The following is a 13,360-nucleotide window of genomic DNA, read 5'->3' as shown; positions in this document are numbered from 1 at the left end:
CTCCTACAGCACTGTCCCCTGCCCTAGTCCTGCCCAGCTTCTGCCTGTCTCCCTTCACCTGGAACACTGTCACCGTCCCCTTGGCCTGGCACATCCCTCCAGGGGTCTGCTTAAATAGCACCTTCTCCAGGAAGTCTTCTCTGATGGCTCCCCTGCCAGGGTTGGGTACCCCCAGGCCATGACCCACCCTGTGCGGTGGTGAGCCTGGGAGGAGGCCGGGCTCTCTGCAGGAGACTGTCCCCACACAGCCCTGCCAAGGAGCCCAGCCTCCCATGCCGGCCAAGCCCTTGCCCTGGGATGGTCGCAGGGGGTGGAGGCAGAAAGCTTGGGCCCTGAGGGCCAGTCCTTGGCCTGAGTGTCACTTCTGCGCCCGACAGTCTTCAGTCTCAGCTCCTGCAGGTGTCTGCAGCTCCTGGGGACGCAGGCCCAGGCTTTGTAGCTGGGAGGCTCCTGGCTGTGGGCAGAGCAGGGGCAGGGGAGTGCCCACAGGCCACATGCCAGTGGACAGGACCCGGCCAGCGAAGTCACCCTGGGACATCTCTCTCCCTTTCCCCCAGGTTCACCTGGCTGAGCCTGGATGAGGCATCCCTGGAAAAACTGCCACTGGAACTTTCCACTGACTCTGGCCTGGTTCTGGAATGGCAGGATTCTGAGACGGAGCCTGTGGTCATTTCTGGCCAGAGTCCCTGACCTGCTCAGGCACAGAGTAGACCCACAGCAAGGAGACGGCTGTAGCACTTGGGCTTAAAGTAATTCCAGGGCCACCAAGCCCTGGCTGTGGGATTTTGGAGCCTTGCCTAGAACTTTTTTTTTTTTGCATCAATGGATGAGTGCATCACCCTGTAATTTACTTTTCTTTACTGTCCTTATTGAATTTTGATAAACATTATTTTATCATAAAATGAAGTGGGAAGTGGAAGTGTCCCCTCATTTTTTTTTTTTTTACACCAAAAGACATTTCAAAAGTTCAAACACACTTAAAACCTTATGAGACAACTAAAAGTTGCAGATTTTAAAATCATCACTGTTAAAGACTTATTCTTAAAGAGAAAAAGCTGAAAAAGGGCAGAGTATATAATGGACAAGAGACAACCATTTCGCTAAATGGTGCTGGGGAAATTGGACAGCCACGTGCAGGACACAAGACCAGAGCATTCCTCCATGCCATGCACAGACGCTCAAAATGGACGAGAGACCCAAAAGCAAGACCTGAAACCACAGAGCTCCCAGAAGAGGACACAGGCGGAGCACCACACGGCAACAGTCCCCTAGTCTCCCAAAGCAAAAGAGACAACAGCAAAAACATACCAACTGCACCCAAGCCGACGCAAAAGCCCCTGCACAGCAAAGGAAATCATCCACAAGATGACGGCAACCCTCTGAATGGGAGGAAATACCCGCCAACCACATGACTGACAAGGGGTCAACACGCAAAACACAACAGCGCCTACAACTCAACACCAAGAAAGCAAACAACCCAATCGAAAAAAAAAAAACAAACAGCAGGACACTCGACCATTTTTTTCCAAAGGCAACATACAGATGGCCAATGGGCATATGAAAGGACGCTCAACATCGCTAACCATCAGAGAAATGCGGATCAAAACCATGATGCGGTATCACCCACACCTGCCTGAATCGCCATCATCAACAGGTCAACAAATAACAGATGCTGGCAAGGAGAAACGCGAACACGTGTATGCTGTTGGTAGGAACGTAAATTGGTTCGGCCATGATGAAAAACAGGATGGCGGTTCCTCAAAACAAAAAATAACTGCTATATAACTCAGCAACCCCACTCCTGGGTATATATCTGGAACAAATAAAAACACTAATTGGAAAAGACATGCACCCCAGTGTTCATAGCAGCACCGTTTACAATAGCCAGTAGATGGAAGAGACCCAAGGGCTCATCAACAGACAAGTGGATTAAGTGTGGGGTATATATACACAGTGGAGTGCTTCTCAGCCTTAAAACAGAACGACATTCAGCTATTTGTAGCAACATGGAAGGACCTGGAGAACACCATGCTTAGTGAAATAAGTCAGACGGAGAAGAACAAACATGCAGATGTCGCTTATACATCAAATCTAATATATATATGTATATATACACACACACACATACATACACACACGTATATAGCAAAACAGACTCACCGATGTAGGAAACAAACCAGTGATTACCGGTGGGGGAAGGAGGGAGGGCACTGGGCTACCCCCGCAGGTCTGCAAGCCTTGTGGTTGCCCAGCCTCGAGAAAGAAGAGCCTGGAGATATTGACAGAGTCGTCAAAACGTGCATTTGGTCTAACATTTCTGAAGCAAAAGGTCCCAGAGCGACATGCCAGTGTGTAAAGCAGCCAGGCCAGCAGACAGGTCATGGCCGCCACCTTTGCTACTCAGGGAAGAAGGCGGCTGCTATTTATAGATGAATGGACCAATAGGTTGGCTCATCGGTTACCAGGGAAACCAGCAGCTGGGGCATAGCCCGCAGAGCCCCTTAGGTTAAGGAGCATCATGAGGGCAGGTGTTTCCTTTTAATAAACTAGCAGGTGGAGCTGTTCTGGGCTAAGGATTAGAACCATCAGGAGCTGGGGCAGAGGGCAAGCACGTCCCTGTGCACAGGGGATCGGTGGAGTAGAAGCTGGCCGAGCAGCGGAGGAACACAGGGCAAGACAGCAGCCGCCATGCGTGTCCTGACCATGCGTGTGCGCTAGGCCCCTTCACTTTGCCCAGCCCTTTGCAACACTACAGACTGCAGCCTGCCGCACACTCCACCTCAAACAGCCCGACTGACCCTTACGATCTTGGTCCTCCCCTCGTCCGAGATATCCGTGGGGTAGGTATGTGGGGGTGTACTGCAACCAAATACAGTACTAGCGCAAAACCAAATACAGTACAAATGCAGAACGAACGCAACGCAGAGGCCAAGGGGTGGGCAGACTTTGGAGCCAAGCACTTACTGGGTCAATTTTCCCAAGTGCAGAGGAGGACAACAGCGGCATCTCACTGTAGATCCAGCAATCAAGCTACTGTCTCCTAGCCGCTCAGACTAGGGTGAAGTGGAAGGTGTTTACCAGGCGCAATCCGGGGAAGATCAAGACCATTAAGGAATACAAGCAGCAGCAGCATGCTGAGGTAATCCCACCCCTGCCTGTGGTTTTATCCTGGCCTACGCTTCCATGCCGCCTGTCTGCTCTCGGGTCCCACAGCGGGTGACGGACACCAGAGGGGTGTGGTAGGACACACCGCATGCATGCTCGGTTGTGTCCAGCTCTTTTGTGACCCTATGGACTGGCCCTACAGATTCCTCTGTCCATGGAATTCTCCAGGCAATGGAGTGGGTTGCCATTCCCTTCTCCAGGGCATCTTCCCGACCCAGGGATAGATCCTGGGTTCCCTGCATTGCAGGTTCTTTACCGTCTGAGCCACCAGGGAAGCCACAATTAGAATTTTCAGTATTTTCTGGCAGCTGGTGGTGAAGGCCTGTGTGAAGGGCTCCCTTTGCTAATCCTGTCGGTCAGTCATTCAGTGCAGCCTGTAGTCTGTCTCCCTTGGGCTCTCTTCCATGCCCGGGGCCTGAGGCAGCGTCGGACTCAAAGTGGGTGCTTAGGACATACCTGTGGAAGGAAGGAGTGAGTTTCCTGGATGGTAGCTCTGGATTCACTGAGTCTCCTTCCTAGGATATGTCCCCTGGCATCCAGACTGAGTGACAGGAAGGTTCCTGCCCTCATAGAGCTGACGTGGAGCTTGGGAAAGCCAGCTATGAAACAGTTAAAGAAACAGCCAAGGGACTTCCCTGGTGGTCCAGTGGTTAGGAATCCATCTGCCAATGCAGGGGACATGGGTTCGATCCCTGGTCCAGAAAGATCCCGCATGCCTCTGGGCAACAAAGCCTCTGTGCCAGTACTGTAGCCCACGCACCTAGTGCCTGTGCTCCACGAGAAGCCACTGCAACAAGAAGCCCGAGCACCACAATGAAGAGTAGTTCCCTCTTGCTGCAACTAGAGGAAGCTTGCATGTGCCAATGAAGATCGAGGGTAGCCAAAACATTTTTAAAAATAAAGAAATACTCAAGTAAGTTCTGTGTAGCAGCTGCAGGACTGGGGACCAAGATCGAGGTACTTTAGCTGGAGGGGTCAGGGGTGGCCTCTCTAAGCTGAAGCCTGAAGGACCTGGTCATGGAAAGAGCCAGGGAAGAGCGCCCTGGGTGGAGGGCACAGCAGAACAGAGGCTCTGAGGCAGGGAAGCTCTTGGCTTGTTGGAGGAAGCCGTGGAGTCCAGCATTGCTGGAGCAGAGTCAGTGTGAGCGTCTTAGGTGGCCAGGCCGGAGTAAGGGCACAGAGGGCTCATACCCTCTTCTCTGTGGTTGTGATTTCCTTGTAACAGCTCTTGAAGGGCTTTACTCAGGAGAGTAGCGGGTCAGATTCTGAATCAAAATGAAACTCTCTGGGTATCCCACGTGGGAAGCCACTGCCAAGAACAGAAGCTAAAATGAACTGCAGGCCCCAGGAGCACAGCCAAGAGAGGATGAACGGGGTCACGGTTAGGGGTTGGATTGAATTGTATCCCCTAAAAGCTATGCTGAAGCCCTAGCCCCTGTACCTGTGCATGTCACCTGAATTGCAAACAGGGTTTTTGATAATGTACTCAGTTAAAATGAGGTCATGAGAGTGGGCTCTAAGCTGATATGACTGGTGTCCTTTTAAGAAGAGAAGAGACACAGACACACAGGAGATGCCACCTGACGACACTGGCAGACCCGGGTGAGATGCATCTATAAACCAAGGGGTGACAAAGATGGCTCAAAGTAGCCGACGCAGCGCTAAGGAAGCCACCTGCTCAGGCAGGAGATACAGAAGATGCGGGTTTGATCCCTGGGTTGGGAAAATCTCCTGGAGAAGGAAATGACAATCCACTCCAGTGTTCTTGCCTGGAAAATTCCAGGGACAGAGGAGTCTGGTGGACTACAGTCCATGGGGTTGCAAAACGTCGGACACAACTGAGCAGCTAAGCACACACATACCCCGGGAGCAGAGAGAGAGGCAGAGCACAGGTTCTTCCCAGAGCCTTCAGAGAAACCTGGCTCTGCCGACACCCTGATTGCAGGCCTCCAGCCTCCAGTGCTGTGAGGGGATACGCCTTTGCTGCTTTCAGCCACCCAGCCCTAGGGAACCAAGACGTCATTTCCCCGTGCTTGCTTGTGATCACAATCTCTGTGGGACCTTCACTGATGCTGACCTGATGGCAGGACTCCCCCTGAACGTTTGCCCCATCGCACACCCCAAAACTCAATGGACATGAGTTTCAGCAAACTCTGGGAGATACTGAAGGACAGGGAAGCCTGGTGTGCTGCAGTCCGTGGGATCGCAAGGAGTCGGACAATGACTGAGCAGCTGAACACCACCACCCCAAAACGACCCCAAAGTGTTCCCAAGAGTGTAAGTGCCTAAGGACAACCCTGCAGGGAGGCCCCTCTGAACAGCAGTCACCCCCTGGTTTCTGGCTGGGCCCCGAGGGTTCTGTTCTTATGGGTGACAGCCCTGTGGGACACCCCAGGCCCCATCGTGACTTGCACCTTGGGAGCAGGGAAACCAACACCAAGCCTGCCTCCCATGGCTTCCTTGGCGTGGCTTTGCTGGTTGCGTTTAGCCCCTCTCAGATTTTAGATGAAGAAACAAGGCTCCAGCCACCTGCCCCTCCCTTCCACCGCAGGCCTGAGATCTGATCTCTCACTCTAACAAAGCCCCTCGTTCACGTGGGCTTAGGAGACACAATGTTCCGAAAGCAGATCCCCCGGGCCCCGCAAGGGAGCTGCTTTTGGGTTTCTGCCTTCTCAAAAGCCGGCTTTTGATTTGGCCCCTTCTGCCCCACCTCCGAGTTCTTTCATGATGGAAATTAAATTCCTCTGAACTTTAAAGCCCTTCTTTGGTGCTGCTCCCAGTGGGGCCGGAATCAGCACCAGCTAGTAACTCTACCCACAAGGTGAAGATTTATTCTGGCTGGAGATGTGGTTTCATCCTGATGATCGAAAAAAACAAGTCAAAAAAGAGAAGGTGGTCTTAGGAACCAGACAGATTTGGTTCAAGTCCCAGCCCTGGTACTTGAAGGGTGCCTCCCTGAGTCTGGGTTTTTGCCCTGGTGAAATAGGGGCGTCGGTACCTTTGTGGTGAGGATTCTTAGCACATTCACAAGAAGACCATTACCCCCTTCTCATCTCCCTGGCCCCTTCTCAGCTATCCCTGCTAGTCCTTCAGGTTTAGTAAAACATGCAGACCTAGTTAGGCAAATACAGCTCTGCAACAGGCTTGCCCCTCCCCCTGCTTACTCAGCCCCGAGTCCTGTGTGGGCATTTGAGACCCACGCAAGGAAGACATCCTAGAAGAAGTGCCAGCTGGACGGGCATCTTTCTTTCTCCTTCAATGTCGTTCCCTCCCAAGCTGGACTTCCAGCCACAAAGACGGACGGGAAAAGTTTTAGTCTTGGGAAAGGTGGTTGAGGGGCTTTAAGCGATGGCATTGCATCATTACATAGAGCAATACTCTTGCCTCTGGGCAGACTTAACCAGCACCCAGGGACAAGGCTCCACTGGCAGATGTGGGATGGATTCCCACCCCTACGAACCCATGCACTCATGGCTTCTGTGCAGTGCCCGACCTGTACACCTGTTCAGGGAACTCCTGAACCCAGCCTGGGAAGCCAAGAGCAGCAGGGAATGACAGCTTCATTAGGTGGCCTAGGGCCCTTAGGAAAACGGTGCCCTTTCTCTGCTTCCAAAGGTCATTCTACCTGCCTTCAAAAGCCCCTTTCAGCTGCTCAGAGCGCCGCATCCATGGGTGTCACTCATCCATGATGTGGGCATGGCATCGTCTGCCTTGTGGGGCTGGGAGGCTGGAGGGAAGCCTTTGAAAGCCCCGAGCGTGGTGGCTGGCAGGGTCAGTGCTCAGAAACTGCTATGTCCCCTCCTCCTCGTCTGCCCTCACACCTTGTGACGGAATGTCTGCTGGGGGTACAGTCAGAATTCAACACATGCCTGGTCCAAGAAGAGTAGGTGGGCAGGCCTTGGGCCTGGAGCTCAGAGATGGGCTGGACGTGCGGGCAGCCGTTGGGAGGCCTTCCAGGCATCAGTGGCTGGTGTGAGTGAGGCCCGGGAGGCTGGTGGGATGCTGGGAGTCAGGGCTCAGCCAGGAGCAGGTCTCTGCTTTGTTGGGGGTGAGGAAGGGGCCTCACCATGGGCTCCTGACCACCTTCTCCTCTTGGCCTTGAGACCCCCATTCTGAGTCCTCTGGGAACCTGGTGGTGAACTTCTTTCCCCTCAGAGAAACGGTCTGAGGTGGTGGGCAGAGTAGCAAGGGTAGGTTGGCTTGGATGGCGAGGGGCTCCTAACGCAGCCCTCAGGCCCGGCTCAGCTATGGGCTGGCGAGTGGAACCCTTCCCTGGGCCTGGGCTGAGAGCACCCATCCATCATGATGGGGATAACTGTTCAGGGAGTCAGAGGGGCTGTGCCAGATGGGTGCCTTTTGGGCTCTGTAAGAACAAACACTCCCTTCCAGGATGTTTATCAAAATTAGCCATCTCTCCCAATTTTCTTCCCTTTTGTTTCAGCCACGGAAACGTTCTTCTAATGAAAATGAATGCAAAGCAATGAGCGTCTTGGCAAACATCAACAGAGCTGTTCACGGAAGTGCAAAACCCGGGTGGTGCTGAGTTCGGAGGAATGTTTTAGAGAATGCTGTGTGCATGCCCTCAAGGGCTTCATGGAAGTGAAAAACCCGGGTGGTGCTGAGTTCGGAGGAGTGTTTTAGAGAATGCTGTGTCCGTCCTCAAGGGCCGTCTGAGGTCCACGGGAATTGCTTTTCCTGGATCCTTTCTACCCAAGGACCTGCAACCTCATTGTCACAAGAACTTAAAGCAAGGCTCCGGCAGGACGTTGTTGTCTGCACTCATCTCTCTAAAATTAACGTATGCCAGGACTCTGGCGGTCCTGCGGCCTTAGGGCCCAGGAAAACGGTCATTAGGTGGCCTTAGGGCACAGGAAAATGGTGTCCACCAGGTCCATGCCAGGACCCTGGTGGTCCAGTGGTTAAGAATCCACCTGCCAATTCAGGGCACACGGGTTTGATCCTTGGCTGGGGAACTAAGATCCCACATGCTGTGGGGCAGTACCTAAGCCCGTGCACCACAACTACCGAGCCCACACTCTAGAGTCCACAAGCCGTAACTACTGAAGCCCACACGCCTTACAGCCGTGCCTCCGCAACAAGAGAAGCCACGAGAAGCCAGCACATCACAACTAGAGCAAGCCTGTGCACAGCAGCCAAGAGCCTGTGCACCACTTCAAAGACCCAGTGCGGCCAAAGATAAAAAATAAAGAAAATCAGCGCACACCCAGCTGGCCAATATTTCCAGCTTCTGGAATGTTCCAAACAGAAACACTGCTTCCATGTATTGAAAATGCCTTCATTTGATCCTTTGCAAAAATCCTGAGTGTGGCCTGGGTCCCCGCTTTGCAGATTACAACATGCTGAGTTCAAGGGAAGTTCAGAACTTGCCCAGGATGAGTAGGGGCAACTGTATCTGCTTTTTGACTCTTGGTCCAGCACGCTTTCTGCCTCCCCCTTGAACTTCTCAATTTCTTTCCATTCTGTTCACACCATGGTCAGAGATACCACCAGCTCCCACACGGAGATGGCAGGCACGTTATGACTGAATGTCCAGCATCCATCTTACTCTCTCCTGTTGGCTTTTGGGGGGTGACATTGGGAGACTGATCTTCAGCCCCAAGGGGTCTCTGGTTGGCCTCAACCAATCCCATGGTCCTGCTTCCATCCTTTGCCAGCACCAGGTTCAGGATTCCAGGTGAAGCCAATGGCCTTGGTGTTCCCCAGGGGAAAAGGGTTGCTTTAGGGGTGGCATGTGACTTAATAGCTCCCAATGAAATTCAAGGGAACCTTGCTTGTGCGTTTCTAGGAAATGCCCTGGAGACATCACTGAGCCATTGGATCTCCACTTAGGGAACCCAATAAATTTCCTTATTGTTTAGACCAACTGGTTTTTGGTTTTCCCTTCCTCGAAGCAGATGGCATTCTAACTGAAATACAATTTATGGGAATTTCAGCAGCCGACTTCAACCTGGAGTCCTCATACCTGGCGCCCCCAACTGCAGCTGGAGATGGTCCTGACAATTCCGACCGGTCAGCCCCATCTTTACCGTCACACGCGCTGTTCCCACCTATCACTATTTGCCTGCCTGTCCGTCTCCCCAACTCACGGAGACAGCTGTGAAGGCAGGAACCATCCCTTTCCATCCCTGGCTCAGTTCCTGGCACAGGGAAGTAGGTGCAAGTGTTCTTAGTCACTCAGTTGTGTCCAACTACTTGTGACCCTATGGACTGTAGCCCGCCAGGCTCCTCTGTCCATGGGATTCTGTGGGCAAGAATACTGGAGTGGGTAGCCATTCCCTTCTCCAGGGGATCTTCCTGACCCAGGGATCGAACCCAGGTCTCCTGCATTGGCAGGAGGATTCTTTTTTTTTTAATTTATTTATTTTAATTAGAGGCTGATTACTTTACAATATTGTATTGGTTTTGCCATACATCAACATGAAGGAGGATTCTTTACCACTGAGCCACCAGGGAAGACCCAGGGGAGCAGGTATCCAGTTACTATTTTGCTGGGGGAGGCTGGGGCGGGAGAGATGAAGATGTGGTGGGTGGAGTTGGGTACCCGAGAGCGCACTTTGTGGGCAGGAGTCATCTCCAAGGGGCAGCTCTGTCCTCCCTTCCTGGTGCTGGGGAAGGAGCTGCAGGCACTACAGAAATGTCCTGGCCCTGGCTGCATGGCCCTGGGAAGTCCTTCCCTTCTCTGACCTCAGTCTTCCCAGCTGTTTAGTGAGGCGGGGCTGGACCACATCATCAAGGCTTTTTCAGACTTGTCATTTTATGATTATGATTAAACCATAACTGGGGGCGGGGTATGGGATGCCACTGAGGATAGCAGGGCGCATTTCATGGGACAAGCCTGTGGGAGAATACATGCGTAGGTGACAGGGATTACTTTCCACACAGAGGCCAGCGGGCTGTTGCTTCTGGAAAGAGGGAGGTGGGCATGGGGGAGGTCTGGTGGGGTGGTCTACCGAAGGGGGAGCCTGGCTTGAGGCTTGCTCACAGCCTTCGCTCCAGCCTGGCTCACCATGACCAGCGGGGGAAGGCACAGCTGCTGGGTGTCAGCTTTTATGCCTGCCATTGGCTGTGCTGGCTAGAGGGAAGGTTGGTGAGGCTCAGAAGAGGACGCAGGCACGGGAGGAGCCGGTTCAGGGAGAGACTGAGCGCCCGTTTTATTCCAGGCATGGGATCATTTGGGTTTTACGATAATCTGAAGAGGGTCTTTTATCTTTCGTTTACTAAAGTAGAATAAGAGAGGTGCAGTGACTTGCCGAAGGTCACAGAGGGTGTGGAGGAACTGACACAGGCCTGTCTGACTGTGTAGCCCATGTTCCCAATCACTGTGCCCGGCTGCCTTCTCCCTGGAGGGCTTTCCCCTGGGGTGGGGAAGGGGTGGGGGTCCAAGGATAGGTGTGGCTTTCAACCTGGGGGCAAGTTCTCACTGACCCGTTAGGCTACGTTGAGGATTCTGAAGCTGTCTGGACTTAGTGGGAAAGGGTAGGGGATCGATTGCCGATGTCTGCCAGGGGGTGGGGAGGAACAGCGAGAGGCAGACCGTGAGCTACACTCCGTCCTTCCTGGGACAGACCTTATTAGGGTCATTTTTAGGCCTGGGAAGCTGGCTTCCACGATGACTCCCTGCCTCAGGTTCAGCACAGATAGGATCCAGAGGGGAGGAGTGGAAAGAATGTTTCTGAAAGAGGGGATCGGCTGGGGCCAGGGCCAGGGCCCGAAGCTTGGCTGGGAGGGCAGCTCTGCGACTCCCAGAGGCTGTGTCCGATCACCTTCCTGCCCTGACTGCAGGTGACCCACACTGACCCCTGCAGGCAGGAGTCAGCCTTGCAATGGGAAGCGAGGCCAGCACTAGGAGGCTTGGCGGCTCAGATGGTAAAGAACCGGCCTGCAATGCAGGAGATCTGGGTTCAGTCCCTGGGTTGGGAAGATTGCCTGGAGGAAGGCTCGGCAGCCCACTGCAGTATTCTTGCCTGGAGAATCCCATGGACAGAGGAGCCTGGCGGGCTACAGTCCATGGGGTCATACAACTTAGCATGCATGCAGGGGTTATCGAGCCCAACACTCCTGTTTTGCAAATGGAGAAACTGAGGACCAGAGTTCTTCCTCCATAGGTCTACGGTGTACTCTTCTTTAAATCTGAAAAGTGTGGGATGGGCTGGGTTGGCAGAAAGCTTGCAGTTAAGCAGAAGGGAGTCAAAATCCTGCCCTTTTTCACACTGGCTAAGAAGTCACGCTTGGCCTCTGAACCTCACTTCCCCGCCTTTAATACAATAGGTCATCACAGCTGGGTGAGGATTAGCGTCTCCGTGTATGGGGCCCTCTGGGGGTCAGGAAGCTGATAAGCACTTTACCGGCAGCATCTCAGGGAACCCCCCAGAGACGGGTACCCACCCCACTTCCCAGGTGAGGACTGGGATGCAGAGGGTGGGGTTCCTCACCACAGTAAGCGGGTGGAGGAGCTGGGACCTGGCAGCCTGACCACATTGCTGGTGGGCAGTCCTGGTATGGCTGTGAACATGTGCCAGAATTCCCCAGCCCCTCCTCAGAGACTCTGACCCAGGAGCTCTGGGTGGGCCCTGAGAAAGCGACAGGTTAACAAGCCCCCTCCCAGACCTCCCCCTCCCCATGTTTAAAGCCAACACAAGGGGTGTACAGACCTCGTTTTCAGAAATGCCGCACTGGATGTGCTACCTACAACACTCCCTCCCCCCACCCCACGGAGACCCCAGACTTAGAAGGATAATGGATGGATAACATGGATAGATGGATAATATGAAGACAAATCTACCAACAACGGGCCATATATAGCCCACTATGTGCCAGGCACTCTTTCAAATGCTTCGCATGTTGTAATTCTTTTAATCCCCACCACAAGCCTGGGAGGTAGTGACTACTATTGTCCGATTTCACAGATGAGGGAATGAGCTACAGATAGCTTCAGTAACTTGCCCTTGGCTCTACCTCTGGTGACCACTGGTTAGCCAAGTTAATTACAATGGTCGTTATTGTTTTCTTGCCCCGCCTTCACCTGTGCCAGGCTCCCCTGGTGCTGGGGGTGGGGCTGGGGGGAATGGTCGGGGAACCCGAGGTAGGGCAGGAAGCGGGTGTGTGTGTGTATAAGACCAGGGAGCCTGAGAGGCCGGGCGGCCCCAGGTCTGATTCAGAGACGGACAGATTGGACGCCGGCCTTGCCCTGAGCCCCAGCCAGGTTTCTACATGAAATCTTAGCTCTGAGCTCAGGGAGGGGGCTGGCGAGCAGTGTGTGAGGGACCCCACCTGGCGGGCGCAGCCTCCCTCCCCATGTCCAGGGCCTCTGCAGGACCCTCGGGGGCTCCTACCTTCTTCCCCTGGGCAGCTCCCATGGCACAAAGCGGGCACAGGGCTTGGCTGGGCCCGGGGCAGGGTGGGGCGGGGGCCAGGCGGGTGGTCCTCCCCTCGGTGTTATTTCAGGATCCGAGGCCCAAGGGGTGCCCTGGGCCAGGGGCCCACGTCCTCCTGCGGCTCATTCTCCTTGGGCACAAAGGCGGCTTTCACGGCTGCTCCTAAGCCGGCTGCTCCTCAGACAGGCTTAGGGTGATTGATCCTGACGAGGGGCCGGTGTCCCCAGGCAGCCGCATGCCCTCCTGGGGTCCCGGTGGTTCCTCACCTTATGCACTCCTGACCTTGCCAGGGAGGGGCAGAGCGGTCCTGTCCCCCGGCAGCGGCAGCTGGGGCGTGGCGGGTGACCTCTGGCGGCCCGGAGGGCAGGCCTTGACCTTCAAGCCAGCAGACAGGCCGGGGTGGGGGATCGGGAGGGTCTGTGTGGGGATGTGACCCTCAGGCTGCTCAGCCCTGTTTAGGACAGATCTGAGGAGGCACTTGGGGCTGGGGTTCTCCGGAGCAGAGATGCCCAGAGCGGAATGCTTCATTCACCAGAGCAGCAGTCCAAGCAAGGCGGCCAGTTTGGGCTCAGGCCAGGAAAATATCTGGAGGCCGGATTCCAGGCTGGGGGCCAAGGTTTCCGCGTTGCCCAGCAGTCACCCTCCTCCTCATTTCACCCCCTCCCTGCTGGTTGTCACCGGCCCGGGCAAGATTAAGGCTGGGCACCTTGGGCTGGAGTCACAGCTCTTTTCCTCACATGACTTGACCTCTGAGCCATGGGTTCTTCACCTGTGTGTGTGTGTGTGTGTGTGTGTGGTGG

General features: G+C 54.3%; 1 protein-coding gene across 1 annotated transcript in view; it reads right to left on the bottom strand.

The window, feature by feature from the left end:
* The window catches only part of FAM107A (family with sequence similarity 107, member A), a 91,135-nt gene extending 78,029 nt beyond the window's left edge, over nt 1-13,106 (bottom strand). The window contains exon 1 of the mRNA XM_010851555.1: nt 12,827-13,106. The gene's annotated coding sequence lies outside the window, so the exon portion shown is untranslated. The remainder of the gene's footprint in view (nt 1-12,826) is intronic.
* Between the last annotated feature and the right edge of the window lie 254 nt (nt 13,107-13,360).

The sequence above is a fragment of the Bison bison genome, unplaced genomic scaffold (assembly GCF_000754665.1).
Source record: "Bison bison bison isolate TAMUID 2011002044 unplaced genomic scaffold, Bison_UMD1.0 scf7180017864304, whole genome shotgun sequence".
NCBI classification, from domain to species: Eukaryota; Metazoa; Chordata; class Mammalia; order Artiodactyla; family Bovidae; genus Bison; species Bison bison.
Note: the sequence above shows the minus strand (reverse complement) of the source record. Positions and strands in the feature narration are given on the sequence as shown.